The sequence below is a fragment of the Ailuropoda melanoleuca genome, chromosome 17 (genome assembly GCF_002007445.2).
Source record: "Ailuropoda melanoleuca isolate Jingjing chromosome 17, ASM200744v2, whole genome shotgun sequence".
NCBI classification, from domain to species: Eukaryota; Metazoa; Chordata; class Mammalia; order Carnivora; family Ursidae; genus Ailuropoda; species Ailuropoda melanoleuca.
Genome location: NC_048234.1, coordinates 19,477,629 through 19,500,863, shown reverse-complemented (window position 1 = coordinate 19,500,863; position 23,235 = coordinate 19,477,629). Strand labels below are relative to the sequence as shown.

General features: G+C 36.8%; 1 protein-coding gene and 1 non-coding gene across 5 annotated transcripts in view; one reads left to right on the top strand and one right to left on the bottom strand.

Moving 5' to 3' along the window:
* The first annotated feature begins 80 nt into the window (after positions 1–80).
* The window catches only part of JAK2 (Janus kinase 2), a 121,794-nt gene continuing 98,639 nt past the window's right edge, over positions 81–23,235 (top strand). For all 4 annotated transcript variants that reach the window (XR_004621760.1, XR_004621761.1, XM_034647148.1 and 1 more), the window contains exons 1-2: positions 81–142; positions 457–536. The gene's annotated coding sequence lies outside the window, so the exon portion shown is untranslated. The remainder of the gene's footprint in view (positions 143–456; positions 537–23,235) is intronic.
* On the bottom strand, positions 17,496–17,600 carry LOC117797037. The gene has a single exon (XR_004621850.1). It is a non-coding gene; the product is annotated as a U6 spliceosomal RNA (small nuclear RNA).

The window sequence follows — 23,235 nt, the reverse complement described above, 5'->3', positions numbered from 1 at the left end:
TTTTTTTTTTTTTTTTTTTTTTTTTTTTTTTTTTTTTTTTTTTTTTTTTTTTTTTTTTTTTTTTTTTTTTTTTTTTTTTTTGGGTCGGAGCAGCCCCTGCGGGCCTGGGGGCGCCGTCCTCGCCGCGGGATCGGTGCAGCTGGTGCGTGCGATTGCTGCGTGGCCTCTGGGTGGGGGGCAGCAGTCGTCGGTCCACCTCCCTCCCACCTCTTGATCCCCGCTCTGCCCCTGATAGTGGCAGTAAACTTCTCGCTGAGAAAACCTCTTAGAGGGGAAGCCGGCAACGGCGTGTTTTGGTGTTGCTGTTTGCATCCCTCTGTGCCTCGTATCCGCCTTCCCTCTCCCTTTATAGCTCTTTAAAATGTTCTAGACATCGGAACAGCCTAGGGAAGAGCATCTATTTCCCCTGGATTTCTGCGGTAATAACCGCTGCTGCTTTTTTTTTTTTTTTTTTAGGTTTCAGAAGCAGACGAGGGAACAAGATGTGAACTGTTGGGCTTCTGAAGAAAAAGGCCCTTCCTCCGCTTCCCGCGAAGGTGGGTTTGCGATCCTGGGTGTCGTGCTGTGTCGCGGCGGGGAAGGCGAGTGTGGGGAGCCGGGCGTGCGTGCGTAGGAAGGCTGGGAGCGTGTGTAGACAGGCAGGGCTCCTTGCGGTTTACTCCTCTGAAAATGGCAGTGCTGAACTTAGAATGTTGGTCCGGGAGGGCGATTCGGGGGTGTTTACTGTTGCTCTCGCGGATCCTTAAGAGACATTCACTGCTTCTTTCTCCTCTGATCATACAAGTAACCAGGTTTTGCCGAAGAAGCGTTGCCAGTTACCCTTTCTCCTCGAGCAGCCAGAGATTGTTAATCTTTCAAGGAGGAACGTTTTCAAGTAGTAAGAGATACCTACTGGGAGAACACATTAGCTGTTCTTGCTGGGGTTTCTGCTACCGCATTGAATGCTTCCTGGGTGGTTTTATCTGCTTGAGTTTGCTGTGTCGGTTGAATTTACCCAGTTTACTTTCCGGTGGTGGTTAATCAGTCAGGAGAAACTCCTTTTCTCTGAATGAAAGGACAGAAGCGGCTGAATATGTCATAGAGAGGAGGAGAAATGTGGAGAAGGAAACTAGAAGTGGGAGTAAGAGAGATGACAATTGCTTTTGGTTTCTTAATAGGTTTGTACAAGTGAGTCGTTGGACTCCTGCAATTATTCTATGCAACACCCAGCAGATTTGAAGATGAATAATCAACTTTTGACCTTTCTTTCCCCACCCCCTTCATACCTTTTATCACAAGTGTGAAAATCACTAGCTGCATGTGCAACGTGTCTGTTAGAGTGTAACATATCCGCAAACTGGATGTGTCCAACACTTGCCTTAATAGTACACGTACTTACCTGTAGAGGAAGGCTACAGTACTTGCTGACTACATAAGAATGTGAAGCTTGTTTTTTGCTCGAACTGAATGTCCTGTGTTTGGAGTTCATAGCATGTTAAAATTAAACAAATGGAATAGTGTGTTTCATATACTGGGTTTTCCTAGTGACAAAGATGGGTGTCTCAGGTATGGGAAGGGAACATAATATCTTTTCTCTACTTCACCTGGCTGTGGCTGAAAGGTGGGATACTTTTCAGGCAGAATAGGGAAGCGGATTGGCTCTGGAGTCAGATCTGGGTTTGAATCCTGGTGTTCCTGCCACTTAATAGTCTCACTCTTCTTAAAAGGTTGGTGAGGATTCAGGATTCAGTAAGATTATGCATGGGAAGTAGTACAGTGTTTGGCTACTGTTGAAGTCTTGGCTATTATCATGGGTCAGGCAGGCAAAGGAGATGTAGAAAAGTGCAAAATTACTCTGCATAAGGGGGTCTGCCAGGGACCAGTGTTTCTTCCTCTTTAGGAGAAGGAGAAAAAGCTCTTACAGGTCTTGAACTGGTCTAGGAGGTCTTAGAGCCTTTTTATGGAGAGGTTCCTCTCTTATCTCTCCTTGACACCCCTCCCCCCGCCATTGTGCTGTCTCTACCAACTATTGTGCTGCCCTCTTGTGGTTAACTGTGCTAAGAACTTCTTCTGTTCCTACCCTCTTATATTTCCCCCCCCTCTTTTTAGGCCCCTTGCCTTTGCTCCCAGTTTCCCAAACTGTGTGCTGAGGTGCCCCAGAGCAGCAGTGAACTCAGGCTTGAATTCTTAGTTTGAGGTAGTTCACAGTTTCAACATTAAATTGTCACATTCCTTTCTACAATGCCCTGTCTTTGCAAAGCTGTTTTTTTTTAGAGGTTGCACTGATAAACAGCAACTACTATATAAGAATCAATGTGATACAGGAAATGAGAGTGTGATGTTGTCCAGTTTGATTCCAAGAAGTTGTACAAGGCTGGACAAGCACTAAGTTGTAAGGATATTAAATGGTTTGAATTCACCTACCGAAGCATTTCTTTTGGCCTAGGAGTGCTGTGAAAATAGTACTAAAACTAAGAACTCCCTGAATGGAGAAAGTTGGGGAGCTTTTGCCTTAGCTTTTGGTTGACTTTTCTAATACACACAAAAAATTTTTTAAATGAAAAAACTGCATTTTTAAATGTTGGTCACTAACTGATTCTTGTCCCCACCAAAAGTATTGGTACAATTACTGATAAAATTACTGATACAAAGCTAGTACCAGCTGTTCATGGTTTAGTACATTTCCTCTCCTATTTGATATCTTTATAGCATCTGCCCAGTTCTTTCATTCTGAAATGAATTCTGTTGCTTACTTGTTATTCTAGTCACTTCCTGGTTTTTCCAGTCCTGCTTTTCTAGTATTTTTGAATGTCTCCTTAAACTCACCATGTCCCAAATGAAAAAACATCATTTTTATTTTTATACCCCTTTGGAATTTCCTTCTCTCCTGGTCATATAGGTTTTAAATTAGGTATCATCTGGGACGCCTCGGTGGCTTGGTTGGCTAAGTCTGCCTTCAACTCAGGTCATGATCCCAGGTCCTGGGACTGAGCCCCACGTCGGGCGCCCTGTTCAGCGGGGAGTCTGCTTCTCCCTCTCCTTGCCGCTCCCCCTGCTTGTGTGCATGCTCACTCTCTCTGTCAAATAAATAAATAAAATCTTAAAAAAATAATAAGTTAGGTATCATCTTTAAACTACTTCTTTTCATTCACCTCTTGTATTAACCCATTCAACATTTCCTGTCCATATTTCTTTTGTCCCTCATAGCTCTGCTTACCTCACTTTACCACCAGAACTTGTTTCCTCCACCTAGAAGATTGAAAGTCACATCAGCCTCTCAGGATCCAGCATCTCTTTCTTCTGTTAATCCACAATAGAAATGTCACTAATACTCCTTATTGTGGCATTCTTTTGTCCCCAAATCTTCAGTGGCTTTGCACACTCTACCTGTTAAATTTAACTTCCTCTTCTTGGCTTTCAGGATTCTCTGTCATTCTTCCCTGCCCTATTTATTCAGTCTATAGTCTAAGGACCCTCAAAGAGCATTCTCTGCTCAAGTCTTTTAAGCCGCTTTCCAACATTTTCTAATAATAGTTATGCTTATTTCAGCTTTTAATTTCCATTTATGTTTTCCATCCTTCTTCTACCAAGCCCAATTCTATATCTGTACCACTCACTATTCCATAATGAAGTAGAGCCTCAGTCTCATGTGAAAAAATGAGTATGACTGTAGTACTTTTTCCATAGGGTTGTAGTGAGAATGAAGTGAATTAATACATGAAAAGTCTTCAAGATCAGTGCCTGGCACATTAAACACACCTTAAGTTTTAGCTTTTATTATTGTAATTATTTATTATCACTATTTAAAAAAATTTTTTTAAAGATTTTATTTATTTATTTGAGAGAGCTAGAGAGCACAAGCAGGGTGAAGGGCAGAGGGAGAAGCACACTCCCCGCTGAGCAGGGAGCTTGATGTGGGACTCCATTCCAGGACCCTGGACCATGACCTGAGCTGAAGACAGATGCTTAACTGACTGAGCCACCCAGGAGCCCCTATCATCACGATTATAATTACTACTGTTGCTATGACTCCCAGTTAAAATTCTACCTCATTTCTGAAACTGTTTCTCACTAAATACTGCTTTTTTCTTTTCTATATTTCTATTGTTCTTTTAAGTCATAGAGGATCTTCACATAGTTTATTTATATATCCTGCTTTGGTTGTTTGATAATTATTTCCCTAGTGTTAACCTTATCTTTTCTAGTTGATTGTATATGCTTCGAGGAACACCTACACAGAGTGCTGAACACATAAGGAGCATTCAGTAAATGCTGATTAAATGTGGATTAAAAAGGAACTTTAGTTAGTCATTCAACAAATATTTATTAATATCTACAATGTGGTAGGTACTTTGCTATGTCCAAAGAAATGCAGAAAAAATATAAAGTAGGTTCCTTTCATTGAGAACTTAAAATGTAATTGGGAAGCTAAGTTAAATAATAAAAGTTACAGATATTTGAGACCACTTAGAGTTGAAGTGAGCAAGGAAGGCTCCAGAGATGAGGTAAAATCAAAACTAGGCACAATTTGATTTTGCATAAGAGGAAGGACCTTGTACAGGTGGTAAACAGAAGCAAAATACGCACAGCATTTTCAGAGCTGTACATAAAACAATTTGAAATGAAGGTTTGTATGGCAGGGTATTAAGAAATCAGTTTGATAATATAGATTGGAATTAGATTATGGATGCCTTTAAGTGCTAGGATGAGAAGAATGTACATTGCTCCATAGGTAACAGAAGCTTTAAAAATTTGGATTGAGGGACGCCTGGGTGGCTCAGTTGTTAAGCATCTGCCTTCGGCTCGGGTCATGATCCCGGGGTCCTGGATCGAGTCCCACATTGGGCTCTCTGCTCAGTGGGAAGCCTGCCTCTCCCTCTCCCATTCCTGCTGCTTGTGTTCCCTCTCTTGCTGTCTTTCTGTCAAATGAATGGATAAAATCTTAAAAAAAAAATTTAAAAAGTTTAGATTGAGAAAGAGCATGCTGAAGGAAGTATTTTAGGGACAACAGAGTGGCACCAGTGCTGTGTATTGTATGAATTGGAAAGAGAAGTGATTAGAGCTAGGAAAATAATCTAGGCCTAGTGTTTGGTTTTAGTGAAAATAGGACTGGAGAAATGTTGCATAAGACTTCATTATAGACTGGATAGGAAAGGAGCAGGTGATGGGGGGTAAAGGGGCAGAAGAGTAATCAAAGATGACTTTGCAGTTTCGATCCTTAATGACATAAGAAACTGAAGAGTGTTGGAACGCCAGGACATCGGAGACCATGGATTTTGTGCATTAAGAATCTGAGGGCCAGAGAGATTTAAAAAAATGTGTCCAAAGTTACTCAGCTAGTTAGTGACAAAGAAAGAACTAGAATTTTTTAAATGGCAGTACTGACAGGTATGAAAGTATTAGTAGCTGTTTGAAGAGATACAAACAGCTGGACTTATATTTGGAGTTTGAGGTGACAGTGGGATAGTCAAGTGAACATAGATAGCTAGGCAGTAGATGAGTTAGAACTTGGTAGAGAAATTTAAGGCTGGAATTGTGGTGGTCAGAAAGAAGAGTAGTGGACCTGAAATTGAGCCTTGGGGATTGCCCATTGTTACAGGGTGAAAGAAGAGGAGCTGGCAAAAGAGATGAAAAAGGAGCAGTCGGCCTAAGAGGCAAGTGGGTGGGTAGGTGAAGAGAGTGAGAATGATTAATTAACATGTTGATTGTGGTTGATCACTGGTAAGAAATGGGAAGAACTAGAACTGAAAAAAGGCCTTAAAAATGTTCCTAACATGAAGTCTAGAAAACTAGAAGAAAGAAGAAAATTACTTATAGTTTTCCCATGCAGAAATAGCCACTGTTAATATTTTGTTCTTTCAAGTAAAATAGATGACCTTTGGATTTGACAGTTGGGTGAATAATGGAGACTTCTATCCAAAGCGCTCATCACTGGGACTAAAGATGAGAATTTTAGGCATAATAAAGACAGGAATGTATTTTTGACAGTGATTGTCATTTATCTGTGTCCTTTCATATCACACTCTATGGGTACTGCTATTCCTTGTGGGAATTAGCCTTACACTTACATTACTTGAATGAGTAGACAGACATTCAGTGGTTCTTACTAGACCTTCAGTGGTCTAGCAGGTTTGACAAGTGATCTTTGGGTGCGTTCTTACTGGTAAAATCTGAATAAAATGATAAGGTATTAATTTGTAAAAGGAAAGAGAAATCCTTGGTAGATAACTTATAGAAGTGAAGGTAGCATGGTTAGAAGTGTTCAGAGGAGCAGAGCTGGAAAGGGCAGAAGGAAGCAGTATGTGTTTTCAAAGCCTGTGCAGTATAGCTGTCAGAGGTGGATTAGGTTGAAATAGTCCCTGCGCTATCTCTTTGTTTTGCCCGAATGCTTATTTTGATCTCCCAAGGACATACTTTGGTCTGCTTTTTTGCTATCAGTTCTTGGGATTAGGGTATTCATTATTGCTTACCAAATGACTTTAATAAATTCTGATTATGAAATAAAAGGCCACTAGGTAATATTTTGTTATTTGAAAGTGTGATTTGAAGAAGTGCACTGTTTCGGAAATCGGGGGGATCAGAAACTGACTGCTCTCAAAATGAGCTGGAGCAACTCTCGTGATCATTGAGTCTTTCCCCCCCGATTTGGAAAATGAGGGGATAGAATAAATCTTTTTAAAAAAAACTTTGCTTAAGAAACATGGAGTTACATGGTAAAATGTGAATAAACTTCAGTAATGGCTTACTATGGTTTATGGCAAGAAGTAGCCTCTTGCTCCTCCCCCATCTCTGATTCCTGTTTTCCAGTAAACCACTTTCAGATTTCCTAAGTGTCTTCTGGTGTTTACCTCCACATTTCCAAATAAGAGCCCACCATCAGTAACACCCCTCCTCATCCTGTGTCTGTGCCTATACTCTGCCCTTTTCTCATTTATTTATTAAAGATTTTATTTACTTAAGAGAGAGAGAGAACAGGAGAAGGGGGAAGAGTGGAGGGAGAGGGAGAAGTGGACTCCCTGCTGAGTAGGGAGCCCAACGCTGGGCTGGATCCCAGGACCCTGAGATCATGACCTGAGCCGAAGGCAGATGCTTTTGAGCCATTGAGCCAACTGAGCCACGCAGGCACCCTTGCCCTTTTCTCCTTTAAAATGAATGAATTGGTCAGTGTCGCATCTAAGTCTTCTCCATCTACTTGTGTAGAGAAGCCCATCTCCTTTTGCCTTCAAAGACTTTGCTATTGTATTTCTTTCTTTTTCTTGCATTCTCAATTTTTCCCTCTTCTGGCTCATTTCCATGTATCCCGGTTGCTATTGCTGTTTGCTGCTGCAAAACTTAGTGATATAAAACAACTATTTTATTAGGCTCACAGATATTATGGGTCAATAATTCAGATAGGGTACACCAGGAATGCCTTGTTTTTATGCTACAGAATTCTGAATTTCAGAATTGTCGGCTAGGGGTAACTTGAAGGTGGGGGACTAGAATCATTTGGAGGTGCCTTCGCTTACATCATTGGTAGTTGTTGCAGGCTGTTGACTGAGATCTCAGGTGGATCTGTTAACTGGAGTGTACATGGGGCCTGGACTTATGGGAGCCTCATTGTAGTTGGCTTTCTTACATGGTGAGTTGGGATTTAAAAGTGAGTGTTTTAGTGAACATGGGTGAGGTGGAGATTAGACTCCACCTGTAACTGGTCACACGTGAAAGAAAACGTGTGGGGTGGGAGATATTGTTATGGCCATCTCTGGACAACACTGCTGCCATAGTTTGCCTTTTTTTGGTACACTTCACATGCGTCTCACATGCAAAATACACTAACCCCCCTCCTCAGAGACCTCTGATTTACATCCCATACTGATATCAGCTCAGAATGTAGTATTCTCATCATCTAAGTCAAGTCCAGATGCTGTTGAGGTTCCTTGGGTATGGTTTCTTGAGAATGATGACTCTTTAACTGAAGACCTGAGAAGAGACAAGGAATATGCCCCCATGTGATTAACGTACAAGATTGGAAAGGCACATGTTAATTGCAGTAGAATTCCTGTTAAAAAATGGGGACAATTTCTAAATTGTCCAACAAAACCCAGCAGGGCATGTGTTGGCAGTTCCTTGACTAGGTCTGAATCCTCCTGCCTATCAGTTGTTCCTGGTAGGCCATGGCTACTTCTTTGGTCGTTGATTTCACCTTCTGAATCATTCTTTTTTTTCCAAAAAGAACTAATCCGTCTTTGCAGCCGAGTAACCATCTGAACTTGCTTCCTGCCTATAGTCATTCAGGGTTCAAAAGCCTCATTTTAGGTGGTTACTGTCCCTTTCATTCTAAGCTGATATAGCTTAGTTTGTGGAGTTCCTGTGTTTATCAGTTCATAATCTACTCCATTTGACAAAAGCCATATCTACAAATTTCTCAGAGGAGCCTTTTCTTACCTTAGGCTCCCTGTGAGGCTACTGTGGAACAGGACCCTTAAGATCCTTAGAGAATTTTTCTGTCTGGAAGGATCAATAAAGTACTAACTTAGATCTTTCTGAGATTTTAACAGTGGATCTTACAGTCCCACTCTAGATTTAATCTTTGCCCTGAAGCTCTTTCTTACTTTAACAACACTTTGCTGGCTAATAAGGGTATTCTGAGCCCTTTACATTTACTTGAAATTGCATTAAAAAAGTGAACGGCTCATTCCTTGGTTCATCTCTCTACTCTCTCAGTTAGAAAGGCAGCTAGAAGAAGCCACCTGCTTCTTCAGCATTCCACCTGGAATCTCTTTAACTCATTAGCTATACCTTATATTTTCCATGTTGCTGTAGGTGATAGTTTTGCCAAACTTTTCACTATTGTATAACAAGGGTCTCCTTTTATTCAGCTTTCCAATAGCATTTTCCTTACTTGCCTTTAAACCCTCACTGACAGCCTTGTTGAGGCCTTTTTGCTTTAAGTCTCCTCAAGCCCCTTTAATTATGTGAACTCAAACCTCAGATGGGTCCTTACTTGTCCCTTGGCTGTACCAGAACTGTCCCCTAAGCTGGTGGTTCTTATCATAATTACCTAGAGAGCCGATTGAAGCACAGATTGCTGGGCACCACCCCCAGAGTTTCTGTTTTAGGAGGTCTAGAATGGGACCCAATAATTTGCATTTCTAACAAGTTCCCAGATGATGACGATAATGTTGGTTTGGGGACCAGACTGAGAATCACTGATTTGAAATGGGTTGGCACAGGAACAGCCCTTTTGTGTCTATAATGTTGTTGTTCACAGCTTTTCTTGATAGGCCTCGTACGGTCTTGGAAGCAGGGTTGCTGTGTGCTGAAGAGTCAGATAGTAGCTTTTAGCCTTGCCTGTCTACCTAGTCTTAGGTAGTTCTGCTGTGCTCTTTTTTATTGGTGTACCGTATTCGATTTGTCCCTGATATCTTTGGAGTTTTCCTGAGAAATGGAGTAGTGTAGCATCAACTTATTAAAATACATTTTAAGCCTTTAAAACAACCAAATAAGTGTTGACAAAGTTTTTCTATTAAGGACCAGATAGTAAATATTTTAGGCTTTGTGGGCAAGATTGTCTCTGTAGCAACTACTCAACAATTTGTGGTGCACAAGCACAACCTTTGTGGTGCACAAGCAACCATAGACAGTACATAAATGAATGGACTTGTAAAGATTAATTTACAAAAACAGGCAACTGGCGAATTTGCCCTGTGAGCTAAAGTTTGCTAATTCCCATTTTATACCACTACTTGACTCCACAGTCTCTTCAAGCTACTGCCCCATTATCCATTCTCTTTAAAACTCTTTGAAAGAGTTGCCTGTATCTTCTCTTCTTTTTATTCACTCAAAAAATTTATCAACTTTTAAAAAAAAGATTTTACTTATTTAGAGAGAGTATTTGAGAGAGGGGTGGGACAAAGGGACAGGGAGAGAGAAAATCTCAAGCAGACTCCATGCTGAGCACAGAGCCCATGTGGGGCTCAATCTCATAACCCTGAGACCATGACCTGAGCCAAAACCAAGAGTTGGGTGCTCAACTGACTGAGCCACCCCGGCGGCCCAAATTTATCAACTTTTTGAACAGGTCACATATTTAAATAGAATTCGTATGTGTTTTAGAAAAGTGTTTTAGAATTAAAAAATTATTAATTATCTTTGTATCTATGTTAATTTGCATGTATGCAGCCATAACTATAGATTAAATAGAAGAGGAATTGCCGATTCAGATGTGGTATATGTTACTAATTTCAATAAGTATTGTTGAATTGATCTTCATAGAAATGCCAGTTTGTACTTTTCTACACCTGTTTTCAGATGGTTTGATCTTTGTTAATTTGAGATGTAAAAAATGGAATCTTGTAATTTTAGTTCGCTTTAAATTTTCCTTTTCTGAGAATTGTTCACTCATATCCTGGCCCATTTTCTTTTGTTCTTCTTTTTTTTTTTTTTTTTAAGATTTATTTATTTATTTATTCTAGAAGGAGAGAGAGCGCTTGTGCAAGCACATGCATGTGAGGGCAGGGACAGAGGGAGAGAATCTCAAGCAGACTCTCAGCTGAGCGTGGAGCCTGCCTGGGGGTTCAATCCCAGGACTCTGAGATCATAACCTGAGCTGAAACCAAGAGTCAAAGGCCTAACTGACTAAGTTACCCAGGCACTCCCCTGGCCCATTTTCTTTTGGATTGTTGACCTATTACTTTGATTTGTAGGAGCTCTTCCTAGACTAAGGATAATAGCTCTGTGTTGTGAAATAAATTCTAAAATATTTTCCCCAGGTTGTCTTCTTATTTTTTTGACTCTGTTCTGTGATTTTTTTGGTCATGCATACATTTTAGGTTTTTATGCTATTCTTTTTGTTCGTCATCACATTTATTTATTTATTTATTTATTTTATAATTATACTTAGATCCTTCTTCTGTACTCTGAAATTATATTTCGAAAGTTTCCCATGCTTTCTTGATCCACCTGGAATTTATATTGGTGCAAGGTATAAGATGGGATCCGACTTTTTCCCTTCGAATGTTTGTTCCAACACTACAGAATGTTTGTTCTGTTGAATAGTCCATCTTTTCTTTTCTGTGGGAAATGCTAATGTTTTGAATTACATATATAGTTGGGTCCATTTCCAGCCTTTGTTTTGTTCCAGTAGTGGCTCCTGTGAAACTACTGTGATTTCTAGGTCAGGGAATGTTTCTATTAATTTCTTTATTTTCAGGTTCTATACAGTGTTTAGCATATGGAAGGAATTCAAATGTTTGAAAATAAAATGAGTAAGTCAACAGTTTAGGAATATAAGCAGATCTTCGTGCCTATTATTCAATCTAATTATTGAATTTCTTTCTTTACTTTTATTTTACACTTGGATTTAACCTTGGTTTTCTGTTTTTATTTATACTTTTTTTGGCTTTATTGTGATGTGGTGTTTTTTTGTAGTTAATAAATAGGTATTAATTTGTGAGTCTGCTCCTATTAATCTATTTTTGGCCTTAAATTGTTGAAAACTAACAAAATGGTTTATCTCTTGTGTATGAAGAGAAGTTTGTCATTTCATAATAGCAATCCACAGGACAGTCCGTTTGAGACTTGGATCCCCTGAAGTTCCAATATATTGGTTTCATAAGGGTGTGACATGACAAGATTCATTAGGAGAGGATTTTAGGACTAGGGAGGGAATGACCCAGAGAAGAAAATAGTGAATTATAGTGTCAGTCAAATTAATGATGGGAAGTTGAGGAAGTGGAAATTCATTCAAAATAGAAAATGCTTCAGTGTCTAGAGAATTTCTGTGTTTATGCGTTCCTCATTCTTTGCTTGTTTATCCATAAGTGTTTAATTTTATTTTTGTTTGATGTATTATGATCTTTAAAGAGTTATTTCAGAGGAATATCTGAAATAATGTTCTTCTGACTTAGATTTTTTTTGAATGTCAGTAGCAAATGATAGTGTTAAGTACTTCACTAGTAGAATTAAATTTCCTGTACAATTTTATTTTCTATAGGCAAACTCATTACTTCTTAAAATTAAAAAAAATATTTAAAAAACGTATTGGTGATATAGGCTTGGCATATGATGGTTTTCAAAGGAGCTCTTTTTTTTTTTTAAGATTTTTTTTATTTATGAATTTGACAGAGATAGAGACAGCCAGCGAGAGAGGGAACACAAGCAGGGGGAGTGGGAGAGGAAGAAGCAGGCTCACAGCGAAGGAGCCTGATGCGGGGCTCGATCCCGTAACGCCGGGATCACGCCCTGAGCCGAAGGCAGACACTTAACCGCTGTGCCACCCAGGCGCCCACAAAGGAGCTCTTAAAGGTGACCCCTGCCAACTTTTAAAATGTATTTGAAGCACTTTCCTCCATCTTTATTCACATTTTTTTCTGTCTGTTTTATTTTTGTATATGTATATATAGGAAGTATATATATCATATATATATATGTATGTGTATGTATATATATGCTAAGAAGTAGCTCAAAAGCTCCTCCTAAGACTAAAAATAGGGAAGGGGATGCATTTGTAGAATAATTTATATTTTTTCACCTTTCTGTTCGTGTGCAATTCATGTCTGGTTTCTCAGGAGGAGGTTAAGATTGTTGCCTGTTACGTATGTTCCTTTTGTGACTGGCCCCAGATAAAATGATGGCCTTAGTATGCCTTAAATGTGTAGCTGTTCTCCTTCTGTTCTTTTCCAAAGTTTAAAAATTGACTGCGTATTTGTCTTAGATCCCTTGCTTCTTATGTGAAAGAATCATAATGTTTTAAAAAATATATATTTGCATATATTTTATACACTGTTCTAAGAAGCAGTAGTAGTTAACAAGCTTTGAAGAAGATCCCTTCAAATAGAAAGATTCAAGTGAATAAAAGGGGCCATTTAAAAATTACATTCATCAATCAAAGGGGTAAAAAGAATTGCAAGTGCTTCTTGTGATTGACAGAACTTGCTTACCAAGCTTTGATATCTTTCTGGATGTTTCTGTATAGTGACATGAATATAGAAAAGAATATTCTAATTTTAGCCTGTAACTCAGCAATGTATTATGGAGATCTTTCCATTTCAATGATTAGAGATTCATTCATTCAATCATTAATTTATTCAGTCCTTTTTTCACTCAGAGGATCACTCAACTTACTTGGTTAGTTGCTTACTCTCTTTGTCTGTCATTTACTCATTCCATCAGTCACTCATTCATTCAGCTGGTCAGCCAGTCACATCACTCAGTGAGTCAACCTAGTCACTTACACACCTACGTACACACTTAACCAGTCAGTTAGCATTTAATCAATCATTAAATAAATCATTAATGTAGTAATTAATAAACTTTCAGAAAGTGTCCATTTTGTGCCATACACAGATGATAATGCTGAGGATATAATGAAAGCCATGATGTAAGCTATCATTTTTAATATCTTCATAGTATTTTTATTGGCTAAGTATACAGTATGTTATCAGATCCCTTTAATGTTATTTAAGATTTTTTTCATTATTATAAAGTGTTTCATAGAATTTGTAGATATACCTCCCATTACTCCTATCTTTTTTTAAAAGGACAAATTCTTAGGTATTCTTGTTTTTTCGTATCCTTGCCAACACTGGGTATTGCCAGTCTTCTTAATCTTTGCTAGTCAAATAGGGCAAAAACAATATCTCATTTTTATTTACCTTTCTCTGATTATTAATGATTTTGACCATGTTTTCATTTTATGGAATACTTGTATTTTTTTTGTGAAATGCCTGTTCATGTTCTTTGTCTGTTTTTTTTACTGATTATTTGATTATTTTAAACCTAATTATATTGAAACTTCATAGCATAAGTTTTTTTCTCAGCTTTTAAAAAAACTTTTGATTATGATGTTTATAATTTTATGTAGTCTTCAATCTTTATTTTCTGTATTGTTTTTTGCTTAGATGTTAGGTTTGGAAATGGTATACATAGACAAAAGATTTTTTAGTATAGAAATAGTTAAAGTGGATGGATTTAAAACGCACCAAAGGAATTTACTGAAAATATCCAACTTCACTTGTGTAAGGGGGCAAGTAAGAAGAACAAAAGCTAACAGCAGTGATTTTTAGAGTATTTACATATACTTGAAAATGTTTTAAGTCATTTTGAAGGAGTAGGATCCAAATATAAAGAGAAGTATAATGGAAAAGTGGAATAGATGCATATACTCATTGCAAGGATTGTTTCCAGTAACAGTTAAATGAACTTTGAAGTAATGTTTAGATTTTGTTATGTTTACTTTTAGTTTTCTTTTTTTAATTTTTAAGCATATGTTTCCTTAAGGTCAGTTTTTAGAAATATTCCATATATGCTCAAAAATATATATTTGGTGGAAGGTTGTAATATATTGTAATTTTTCTAGTGGATTGTGTGCCTTTTGTTAGTTTATGGGGCCCTTAGATAGATATTGGAGATACCTACTCCTTTTTTGATTAGTGAATTTCAGATATTTTCTCTCAGTCCATATCTTTTGCTTTTATTTATGGTTCTTTTCTCTAGAGAGATTGAAAATTTAATGTAATAGATCTTTTTCTTTATTGTACATTTAGACATTTGAATGACTTCACTGTCATTAATGTGTGTAAGAAGGCCGGTTATGTAGTAAGATAGTAGGGAGAAATGGAGACCTTGGGAAACTGGAGATCCATGTTCTGCCTAAGCCATTGAAATTCAAGTGGTTATAAAAAACACTGTTTATTTGTTTATTTAAAAGATTTTATTTATTTGTTTGTCCGAGAGAGAGTGAGAGAGCGCACATACAAGCAGGGGGAGTGGCAGGCAGAGGGAGAAGCAGGCTCCCCACTGAGCAGGGAGCCTGATGTGGGACTCGAACCCAGAATCCTGGGACCGTGACCTAAGCTGAAGGCAAATGCTTAACCACTGAACCACCCAGTTGTCCCTAAAGAACACCTTATTAGCCAAAGTAAATATGGACTCATAGAGCCAGTTTGTGTGACTTTCGTTATTATGAGTTTTGGGTTTCTCATTTTGTATAACACAGTTTTTTGTTCCAGGCGTAAGTTCTGTTAAAGATTCTTCCAGGCGCACCTGGGTAGCACAGTCATTAAGCGTCTGCCTTCGGCTCAGGGCGTGATCCCGGCGTGGTGGGATCGAGTCCCACATCGGGCTCCTCCGCTGGGAGCCTGCTTCTTCCTCTCCCACTCCCCCTGCCTGTGTTCCCTCTCTCGCTGGCTGTCTCTCTGTCACATAGATAAATAAAATCTTTAAAAAAAAAAATAAAAGATTCTTCCAGTATTTTTATACTTTATTTTGGAAATATTTTATTTTGTTAAGCATTTATTCATAGATAATTTATTTTTAATAAGGTGTAAGTTTAGCATGTTTTCTCCGGTTGTACTGTCAGTTATGCTAGTGCCTTTTGTAAAAGTATTTTTTTACTGTATTGAAATGTCATTGTTATTATCTTAAGTTCCCATATACACTTGGATTTATTTCTGGATGCTGTTTTGGTCCACTGATCTATGTGTATGCCAGTACTGTTTTGGTACAGTTTTTTATAGTAGGTTTTAATATATGATGGGGTAAATTTCTACGTTATTTTTCTGACAAATGTGTATATGACAAATACGACAAAGAAAACATAGGAGGAAAAAGCCACAGACAATTCATAAAGAGATATACATGGACAACAAATATACCTGCTTATCTTCACCAATAATAAGGAGAATCCAATTAAAAATAAGAACTAACTTCTTTCCTTCTTTCCCAGTATAATATTTCTAGTGGAGAGTTTGAATTACAAGCTATGCAAAAAACAAAAAAACAAAAAAACCCCCAAAAAACCAAACCCATTCCTAATGGTAAGAACTTTTAAATGCCTATCAAATCCACACAGAATTTAAAAAGGATCTGCATTTTAAAAAAATACCTCTTTTGCATTTAATCTTGTTTGTAGGCGATACACATGTCCCTATATAATCAGTGAGATTCTTGTGTTATCCCAGACACTTCTTTATTAGTCCTTTTGTACTGTTATAGCTTTTATACAGCTTTTAGGGCATATTTTAGATAAGGAAGGAGTCTGTGTATGCACAAGTAAAGAAAGATCAGCAAATAACCAGCTACTTTTTGGGTACCTTCTTTTGGTTTAATACATCAAATTCACAGAGGACCTTTTTCTTTAGCAAACATTTCAAGGTTTTGGGTAATTAAAGTATGTGATACCTCCCCTCCCACAACCAAAGTACTGTGGTTTTAAAGCATTCAAATCCCCTGCCTTTACAAAATTTAGCTGATGGTTTCATACTAAACTAAGACAGCATGACTTTGGGGGTAGTGTGACCAAACTTCAATGAGAAGTTTCATTTTCAGCAGTTTTATTTTTCAGCATATATGAATTGCCATACTTTTTTCACGCTTACTGCCTATATGATTGGGAGGGAAAAAAAGGAAAATTAAAAAAGAAAAGAAAAGGAAAAAAGGAAAGAAAAAGAAAAAACAAAAGAAAACCTCTAGCATTGTCTAATACAGTGTGAGGAGAAGGGAAGGTGCTTATCTCTGGGTAAGATTATTTCAGTTTATTGCATTTAATCCTTACAAAAATCCTATGAAGTAGTGGCCATTATTATTATTATTATTTTTTTTTTTTAAGAGATAAAAATTGAGCTCAGAAAGATTAAACTGATTTCAGAGAAACATCACAGTGGACAGGATTCAAACCCAGTTCCATTTCAAACTTGGATCCTAACTAAAAGGCTATATTCTTCTTTTCATTTTAGTATTTGAAAAAAAATTTCTTGAAGTATTCTTAACATATGGGAAATTAAGAAAATAAAATAGATTATTAACCTGTATCTGCCATCTAGTTTTAACAATATTTGGCTACTTTTTGCTTTAGATCTTATTTTTTTTAAAGAAATAAACATTGTAGATACAGTTGAAGCTCATCTGCATATTCCTGCTCCTGTGTCTTCCCCATTGACCTCACTAGAGGTAACCACTAGCCTGAAGTTAGTATCATTTTCATGCATATTTTAAACTTTTCCTGCATATATGTATCAGTGAATGATATGGTAGTAGTAAATCATGGGTTTAAACCTTAAATAAATTGTATCATGCAAAAATATCAATCTCTTGCTACAACTTGCCTTTTAAGCCTCACTTATCTTTATGACATTCATTTATCCGTATTTTGAGATATAGCTCTAGTTTATTCATAAAATTGTTGAATAATTATGAATTATGAATAATCGTGAATTATTCTGTTGAATAATTATGAATAATGTATGAAGATTCTACCATTTTTTTCTACTGATGAACATTTAGGTTGTTTTATTTTATTATTTTATTAAGTTTTCATTTTAATTTCAGTATAGTTAACATACAGTGTTATATTAGTTTCAGGTTTATAATATAGTGATTCAACAATTCCATACATTTCTCAGTGCTCATCACAAGTGCACTCCTTAATCCCCATCACCTATTTCCCCCATCCCCCCCCATCTCCCTTCTAGTAATCATCAGTTTGTTCTCTATAGTTAAGAGTCTGTTTTCTTACTTTGTCTCTCTTTTTCCCCAGAAATATGGAATGCTTCATGAATTTGTGTGTCATCCTTGCACAGGGGCCAAACTAATCTCTGTATTGTTCTAATTTTAGTATATGTGCTGTTGAAGTGAAGCACTATTTCTGTTTTTTTATTATTACAAATAATGCTACTGTGAACGTTATGCAGTAGTACATTCATTTCTCTAGGGTTATGACTAGAAATGGAATTTCTGGTTTGTAGGATAGTTATATCTTCAGATTAATTAAATGCGCCTAATTGCTCTCTAAAACCAGCTGTTTGAAGGGTTCTACATCTTCTCATCCACACTTGGTATCTTCAGACTCCTTAATTTTGACAACCTGATAGGTATGATTTGGTATCTTAATTTGCATTTACTTAACTACAAGTGAGATCTATCATCTTTTTTGTTTATTGATCTCTTCATATCTTTTCCTCCTTTTTTCATTGGGGTTTCTTTTGCTTATTGATTTATATTTTGTAGGTACCATCTTTTAGTTTGGCTTATGATCACAAGGATTAGTACCGTTTGGCACCTGTCAGCTTGATAAAAATGTCCTTTTTGGGTTAACTTTTCTGTATGGTTTTGTTATGTGTCTCTTCTAAGCATTCTATATCTTGATTTTAAAAAGGAAATCTAGTCTGGGGTGCCAGGGTGGCTCAGTTGATTAAGCATCTGACTTTGGCTAAGGTCCTGATCTCAGGGTCCTGGGGTCCAGCCCTGCCCCGGGCTCCTTGCTCAGCTGGGAGTCTGTCTGTCCCTCCGCCCCTCCTCCTGCTTGTATACACACACACTCTCAGTCTCTCTCAAAAAAATACATAAAATCTTAAAAAAAAAAAAAAGAAAAGAAATCCAGTCTGATGTTCTTTGTCTTCTAGAAGGTGGGTTTCATTGGCTTATTATTTACATTATTGTATTTGTTGACATTTGGACTTAAAATTTGTTTACTATCTTTTCGTTTTAATTTTCTTTTTTTCTGACTTTTTTTTTTTTTAAGATTTTATTTATTTATTTGACAGAGACACAGCAGAGAGGGAACACAGCAGGGGAGTGGGAAAGGAAGAAGCAGGCTCCCAGAGGAGGAGCCGGATGTGGGACTCGATCCCGGAACACCGGGATCACGCCCTGAGCCGAGTAGCGCCCCCTTTTCTGCCTGTTTATAGGTTATAGATCTTTCCTTTCAATTGTTAAAAATTTTTGACATGTATACTTAAATATTCACTTTTATTAAAAAGCCCAAAGTTATTTAGTGTACTTCTTCTACTAATAGGCAAGGAGGAATCAAATGCCCTCTGTCATCTTAGTCTCATCTAAAGTTTCAGTTTTACATGTTTCTTTTTAAGTTTTCCATTTTTAAAAACCTGTAAGTACCTAATACCACTTTTACTGTATTTAGAGATCAGAATCTTTAGACAAAAAATTTTGTGGTAAATATTATGAGCAACCTTTGCTTTTAATTGCATGTGAGAGATGAATTATAAAACACAAAATAAAATCCGGGACTTCATTTCCTGAAATTTTCTGATTAAGTAACCTGAAAGCACTCATTAAGAAGTGCTACGTGAAATATAATGAACATCCTTTAAAAAAGCTTTTCTCTTAGGGAGAATTTTGAACATACAAAAGTAACATAACAGTATAATGAATTCTTATACACTAATCACTCAGCTGCAGTAGTCCTTATTACCTGTGCCATCTGCCATCTGTTTTCCCATTACCATTACTTTGAAGCACATTATAGATATCATATTATTTCTTCCATTAATAGTTCAGTATGCATCTCTAAAATATAAGAACACTTTTTAAAATTAAAGACATCATAATTCCTTAATATCTTTAAATATTCAGCAAGCAATCAAATTTCTGAATATCTGACATATCAAAAATGGCTTTTTAAAATGGTTTGGCTTTTTAAAATTGTTTGGTTTTTTTTTTTAAACTAGGTTTTTTTTTCTAAACTAGGGTTTTTGTTTTTTTTTTTTAAACTGTCCCTTGTCTTTTTTTCTTTTTTAACCATATTGGTTGTAGTTTCCCACAATCTAGATTTTGCTGATCACATTTTCATGGTGTAGTTTAATGTGTTCCTTTGTTCTCTGCATTTCCTGTAAATTGGTATTTTACATACTTGATTGTATTCAAAATTGTCATATTCTTATATATTCTTGTCCTACTGTTTCTGCTTTTTCAGCTGATTCCCTTCTAGTCCTTCTTACAGGACCCTTCTGAATTCCCCTTTCCCTTATAAATTCAGTTTTCTATAGCATTAGTCTCCTGTTCTTTACCTTCACTGATGTTGCCTTTCCTAAAGCTATCATGTCGTATCTACCCTAGGGTCTGGAGGAAGTATTTACATCGCTGCTTCCACAGGGTAATATTTATCTCCCTATTAAAAAAACAAAAAAATCTTGTCCTTTGAGATTAATATGATACAGATTATGTCATCCTCAGTCCCTCCTGTTGTCCTCTGCTGCTCTTTCCGATTTTAAAAAGCCTATGTTGTTAGTTGAGAATTTTTGGCATCTAACCTGGTTTTCCTCTAACCCTTTCTTCTGACATTATCATAGGTGACGTCATTATCCAGGTGAAGAACTCACCTAAAGACACTTTGAAGTTTCTTATATATTTGACTCTGCAGTATCATCCAAACTTGACACCAGTACTCCTTTCTCATAACCTTGTTCTAATGAAGCCTTGTTATTATCTCGTTTGTCCATCTCTGAATTTGTGAACTCTTAATTATACCAATCTCTGGCTATGTTCTTCTGTTTTTTTAGGTCTTTTATATTGTATTCCTGTGCCCTTGAGGCTATCGCCTTCCCCCTTTGTTTTCTCCTTCTTTCTTTGGTATTATTACGTTGGCTTCTACTGTAGCTTAAGAATTACCTCTTGGCTTTTTTTTTTTTTTTTTTTTTTTTTTCCTTTTTTTTTTNCTTTGACCATTAGCAGCTACCCTGTCTCTTTTCTGCTCTTCACCCTTAAGAATAGCCTTGCCACCTTGATTTCCTTTTTCCTCATTACTCTCTTCTTAAGTTTCCCCCCTAGATATTTCATAGACATTGGTTTAAAAAAATCAGATCACACAGAAGAACTTATAATGCAAAAACTATTACGAGAAGTTTTATTCTTCCCACTTCAGTCCTTTTCTCCAAAAGGAGTTAGTTTTGACTGTTAACTTCTTGTAGTTCAATCTTGATTTCCCCTCCCCAATTCCTCAAATTATTCATTTCATGTAAGGTAAAGTAGTATATTTAGAACTTGATTTCTTGTTCCAGAAACCATAGGCAGTATTTCTTGATTACTTTCTAGGATTAATGTACTTCCAAGCTTCTCTTTAGCCACTTCCTTGTTTTCGCCTCTCAGCCTCCAGCATTTATATTTTTATGTCTAGATGAACATTTACATTGTGTCTAGTAACCATAATTAGCACTGGAGTGCTTTGTAGACGATTCTAAATTTGCAAAGCAATGACAGTGCTTATATTGAGGATTTTACAGAGCCAAGAAGCATGCTATAATTTCGTTGGCTTTCTTGTCAAGTTTTCTTCCACTGGAATTGCCTTTTTTCTCCTTTCTTTTAGTTTTCCTTTATCCTCTGTGGGTGTGTTGTGTTATGTTGTGTTTTGTATTTGTCTTTAGCTCCTTCATGGCAGCCTAGTACCCACTTTTTTCTGAAGTCTTCTTTCCAGCATCCCCTTGCTGGGCTGGGTGCTTTAGGCCTGCTGCCCAGCTGTCTGTCACCATGTGACTTAACTACACTACTGTCCAGGGTTGGATCTATTTTCTGGACCTGATGTCATCTTTTTGATTTACTCCTGTGGTTTGGTTGGTATGTTTATCTTAAGAAAGTAACTTCTGAAATGCCGCTTTTGAGGTAAACTTTGAATATTTAAATATTTGAAAATCACTTTATTCTGCTGGGTAAGAATTCTAAGTTGAAAACCATGCATGAGGTTAGAAAATAAAAATAATGACACAAAATGAAAGGAAAAACTATGTTTACCCTTCAGATCCTTTCCCTAGTTTTTTGCTAACTTCTTAATTGCTAAATTCAGTGAATTTTTCCCCCTTCTGTTTCTGTCTTATTTAACCTCTTTATGGTATTTGACAGCTCTTCTCATGACACTCTTTTCTTTCTTTTTTTTTCTGTAAAGGAACTTTAGTTTTATTAAAATACATACAAAAAAGCACACTAATCAGAAGTATACATATAGCACAGTGAATTTTTACGAAGTGAACACTTCCAGCTTTTCTCCTGCTTCTTGACCATTTCTTTTCAAGCATCTGCTACATTCCTCTTTTATGTTCCCCCATTTCTGACAGTTCTAGATAGTTCTTAAATGTTTGGACTACAAGGACTTGGTCTCTAACCCCCTTCTCATCTTGTGTACCTTCTATATATCTTTATGCCTAATGGCTTTAAAAATCTGTAACAAAAACACAAAATGTTTCCCTTAGCCTTTAGAAATCTAGCTGCCTATATGATATCTCAATCTGGATGTATCATAGGTAACTTAGTTTCATTATGTGCCAAACTGAATTCATCATTCCTCCAAAGCTATTCTTCCATCCTACTCTGTGAATTGTGACACTGAACACCCAGCCTCTCAAACTCCAAGCCAAGAAATCATTCTTAATTCCTCATATAGCAAGCTGATAACTATGAATCTTCCTTGTAATTGTCTAATAGGTGCTTCATATTGCAAATATCTAAAATCCACTTTCCATTCAAACTTACTTTTCTTTCCTATCTTGGTGCTTAGCATTGCTTTCTTTATACCTAGTTGCTCATTCAGAAATCTCAAATGCAGGTTAGATTCCTGCTTTTCCCCCGACGTCCAGTTAGTAATAAAGGTAGATCTTTGCGGCAAATCCATGTAGTACACAGCCCTATCCTTTCACCCGGTGTATAGTTCCTGCAACACTTTATGTATCGTTTTATATCTGTCTACATTATTTCCTTTCTGCTCCAGATGAAGAGCTTTTGAGGCAAAAGGTTGTATCTTTCTTTTGGAAAATGTTGAATGTGTAAATGAACATGAGGTTAGCTGAATGAAGAGAGATGATATAACATGTAAACAGAAAAGTGTTGGAATACATTTAGACTAGAAAATTTGACATGAACACGTTTAAAAATTCCAGAATTTCTCTTAAACCAACAAACATGGTACATATCTGTTTTATCTAGGTTTTGGCTGAATTACTCCTAAAATATCTTTGTAAAGAGGGGAAATATATAAGTAAGCACAGTGTAATGACAGTTTATCTTGTTTTGTCAAGGATTCATAAAGCAGCACTTTATATTTTACTGTATCACCAGGAAATTTCTTTGAGAGTTATGGATTATTGTGGTATATTCTCCAAAATAAACTCCATTCTGTGAACATTGGTTTTAAGTGATTTTTTCTACTTTTAATTTTTTATAAATAATAATAGAGAATAATGGAAACCAACATACCCTTAAAGGAAAAAAAAAACTAAATTCCAACAAATTAATTAGAATATATTCCAAATATTAGCTATTAGCAATCAGTGTAAAAATATTTTATGAAATGGATACCAGAGTTGTTTTAAGGTTAGCCTAAAGGCTAGTTAGGACATTTTTAATAGTATATCAAAGAAAAATTCTACTTAATGAAAGAGGTAATAAAAACAAAAACTAAGGGAAATAACACGGACACCAGAAAACGGGTTTTTAGGAAAGTGTCCTTTTATTTTAGATGGAAGTGTATAGTAAAGCCAGTTTCTTAAACTG